We start from the raw sequence: 4,550 nt of genomic DNA, 5'->3' as shown, positions 1-4,550 counted from the left end.
CTCTTCCACTCCCAGATGTGGGTAAAGGGCTCCCCGATACAGTTCATTGTTGATAGCGGGAGTCAAAAGAACCTCAATTCGACAGAGGTCGTGAAGCGGTTGGGCTTACCGACCACAGCACATCCACAACCATACACCATTGGGTGGCTTCACCAAGGACGAGATCTTTGCTTGAGCCAGCAGTGTCGCCTGCCATACAACATCAAGCCCTTCACGGATGAGGTATTGTGTGACATTGCTCCCCTTGAAGTTTGTGATGTATTACTAGGACAACCATACTTGTGGAAACGACATGCTATGTATGAATCAAGGCCCCGTGCTGTTATTATTACATTGGGAAATAAGTTGTTCAGGATACCAGAGGTAGCACCACCTGCCGCCATCTCTTTGATTACTGCAAAACAATGCAGTAAGATCATTTCCAAAACCAGGAAATTTGTTTTCCTGATGATACACCCTCAACGGAAGAAGAAGACAGTGGCCGCGGCCTCCAAATGGGGTCCCTCTGCACGACAACTACAGATGGACAAGGTTGTGGAGGAGTACGAGGACATCTTCACCTCCCCGGCAGGGGTTCCTCTGCACTGTCAAGTCAAGCACTCCATCGATCTGACCCTAGGTGCGCTGCTACCCAATGGACCAATTTATCAGCGCTCCATTCTGGAGAACAATGAAATCAATAGGCAGATTCAGGAGCTCCTGCAGAAGGGTCACATCCGTCCGAGTTCATCGCCCTGTGGGAGCCTGATCGTGTTGGTACAGAAGAAGGATGGGATGTGGAGACTCTGTATTGACTATCGGGCGTTGAATAAGATCACTGTCCGTAATAGGTACCCGATCCCACGGATTGATGACCTCCTAGACCAACTAAAGGGGGCGAAATATTTCAGCAAGATCGATCTGAAGTCAGGATATCACCAGGTACCAATCGAACCCTCCGATGTATGGAAGACTGCCTTCAAATCCAAGGAGGGCCTCTTCGAATGGTTGGTCATTCTTTTCGGATTGACGAATGCTCCTGCAATCTTTATGAGGCTAATGGATGACATCTTGCAGCCATTCACCAACTTCTTTGTAGTAGTATACTTGGATGACATTCTGATCTTCAGCCAGAGTTGGGAAGAGCACCTCCACCACATCCGACAGGTTCTCCAAACATTGAGGCAACACAAGCTATGTGCCAATTTGGAGAAATGCACTTTTGGCATGACCCAGGTTCAGTATCTGGGATACATCATTGATGAACAGGGGGTGCATGTCGATCCAGCCAAGATCCAAGTCATTCAAGATTGGCCCTCTCCAACCACTCTAACAGAGCTCCGCAGCTTTCTAGGTCTTGCCAACTTCTACCGCAGGTTTGTGTTGGGGTTTTCTCATATTTCTTGGCCCTTGAGTCAAGTCACCAAGGGCGGGGCGAAAGCAAAATTCTTTTGGTCTGAATCTCAACAGAAGGCATTCAGGGAGTTGAAGGATCGCCTTTGCACGACACTAGTGCTCGCGTTACCAGATTTACAACAACCATTTGAGGTCGAGATAGATGCCTCTGACTATGCTATTGGGGCAGTCCTTACTCAACATGGACATCCAGTGGCATATCACAGTGAAACACTTTCAGACACAGTCCGGAAGTACCCCACTTATGATAAAGAGATGTATTCCATTGTACAGGCCTGCCGACAATGGAAGCATTACATTTTGGGGAAGGAAATGGTCATCCACACAGACCACCGACCTCTGTAGTTCATACAGACCTAAGGGAAATTGCAGAATGATCTCCATCAGAAGTGGTCTACATACCTGCAACAGTTTCACTTGAATATCAAGTATAAAAAGGGCAGCACCAATAATGTTGCAGATTGCCTCAGTCGGCCACCGATCATGGCGCTAACCACCGTGCTCAACTCTTGTGGGCACGAGACTTCTGATTGGCCACTTCTCTACAAAAGCGACCCAGAATTCGGCCACACATACCAGACACTCTTGGAGGGTCGGCATGTTGCAGATTTTCACCTCCAGGATGCCCTATTATGCCACCTCAGTCACCTTTGTGTTCCTTCAAGTGAGCGTGCCAAGATGATTTGGGAAGCACACTACAGTCGGGCTGCTGGGCATTTTGGGGTCAAGAAAACAGTGGCAGTACTGCAAAATTATTTCTATTGGCCGAATCTTCGACAGGATGTTGGGAAGTACATCCGATCATGTACTGCCTGTGCCATTGCCAAACCGACCATTAAGAAGCATGACCTCTATACCCCGTTGCCTACCCCTAGTCGACCTTGGGAATCCATCTCCATGGATTACATGTCAGGCCTTCCTTCCACTAAGCATGGAAATGACTGTGTTTTTGTGGTTGTCGACAGGTTCTCGAAGATGGCCATTATGATGGCCTGCAAGAAGAATATCACACCAGAAGCCACTGCTAAACTCTCCTTTGAACGAGTGTGGGTGCACTTTGGGATCCCACAGTCTATCATCTCAGATCGAGACACTCGGTTTCTCAGCACATTTTGGTCCAGTCTCTGGTCAATGCTGGACACCAAACTCACGAAGTCCACAGCCTTCCATCCTCAAACTGATGGCCAGACAGAAGTTGTCAACAAGATGATTGTGCACATTTTGCGCATGTATAACTCAAAGCATCCATGCACATGGGACGAGAGCCTCCCCTATGTTCAGCACAGCTACAACCGAGCTCTTCACAGCTCCACTGGCCATAGCCCTTTTCAGGTGGGTTTGGGGTTCCAGCCACTATGCCCCATTGATGTGGCCATGCCCCTTGCAGCTACTCACATGAATTCAGCTCATGTCCAGTCCGAAATAGATAAGGCCACCAGCTTCATTGAGCGCATCCAACATATTCGCCAGCAGGTCCATGACATTCTTGAGAAATCAAATGCCAAGTACAAGTAGCGACATGATCAACACCGGGTGCCACACAAGTTTCAGGTGGGCGACAAAGTCTGGTTGCATTTGCAAAAGGAACACCTTACTGGAGCCTATCGGAAATTGAGACCACTCTGATATGGTCCTTACACCATTACTAAGGCTATGGGAGACAATGCATTCGAGCTCAGCATTCCCCCATTCCTTGTCCTGCACCCAGTGTTCAATGTGGACTGCCTTCGGCCATACTTTCCACCATTGCTAGACACATCCGACATTGCAGAATAGCTCAAACCCACAGAATTAAATCCAGATTGCATGGAACAAGCTGCAACTGATCGGATCATGGACACACAGATCAAGAACACTCGCCAATAGAATATCCAACTGTATCGAGTTGTCAAAGCAGGCCAACTCCTTCGGCAGGGCAAGTGGCTCACCAGGGAACAAGTTCAGCAGAAGTTTCCTCATCTCATGGAGGAGCTCAACGCAATGGGGACCATTGCTTCCTAAGGGGGGAGGAATGATCCAGGTGGATATTGGTGGCCACCTACCAAGTCCACCTGGACCCCCACCATTGTCTTTCTCAGCATTTTCAGTTTCCTTAACTGTAGCACCACTTACTATTTTTAGCAGTTTTTTGGGTCCTGAACTTTCGGAGCCGTTTTGAGGCCCTAAACGACGTTTTTTGGGGAATCCGGGGGCAACATGGGTCCATGGGATGGACCGATGTCTCCCATTCCAACAATGATAGTGCTCGGATAGATCTTTCTAATGAGCTATTGTACGCGTCAAACGGAGATCATATGCCAAAGTTACGACCCTGGGAAGTTGATGTACCAATTTACCCCCAAACGGGGCCCACAGTTTGGCGTTTCATCTCCTAGGGTTAGGTTTTGGAATTTTAAGGGTTTTCCATTGTTTCTCAACAATAAATAGGCCTTCGAGCCTCATTGTAACACAGTTCAGAGGCATGTAGCCATCACATCTCTTCTCAGAGATAAGCTACCATCGCCCTAGCTGGTTTATTTCCATTTCTGGTTGTAAGCATATTTCAGTATTTTCCATTAATGAAATGAAGTATTATTTCCGCTACATCTTTGTGTATATGGTTATCTCTGTAATTTGTTGCGTTCCTGTTTAAATCTGGATCACCTGTCACCATCTCTGACCGAGCTCTGATACCAACTGTCACGCCCCTACACCTGTGATGATCTTCCAACCGCTTGTAGCGAGGTGCGGCACCACCGAACGCTTTCTTTTTAACAATACTAACGTTTATGGACTACGCCTTTTTCCAACATAAACATACTTAACTTATATTTTGCAACCGAGTAAAAGCAATATCCTTTATACTTTAATGAAGACCATTCTTATTCATCATTCATGTACAATTAACCGAGAACAACAATTTCAATAATCAAGTACAACGGGAGGGTTAACTCCCAGAAAGTCTGCCCAACAGTATATTATAACAGCTTCTTCAATTTTACAATACAAGTGTACTTGACAAACTTCAAGCCAACACTTAGAATAATTTTACAACAGGCATAGAACAGCCTTATACATCATTTTTTGCACCTTTGCATAAGAAGGAGTGCTCACCCGAGCCACTCAACCTTCCTACCAAATCCTGCATAAAACTGCACGCTAGAACTTCCTTAACC

The sequence above is a fragment of the Pinus tabuliformis genome, chromosome 8 (assembly GCF_031772625.1).
Source record: "Pinus tabuliformis cultivar Carrire ecotype Pingquan chromosome 8, CPIR1, whole genome shotgun sequence".
NCBI classification, from domain to species: domain Eukaryota; kingdom Viridiplantae; phylum Streptophyta; class Pinopsida; order Pinales; family Pinaceae; genus Pinus; species Pinus tabuliformis.
Note: the sequence above shows the minus strand (reverse complement) of the source record.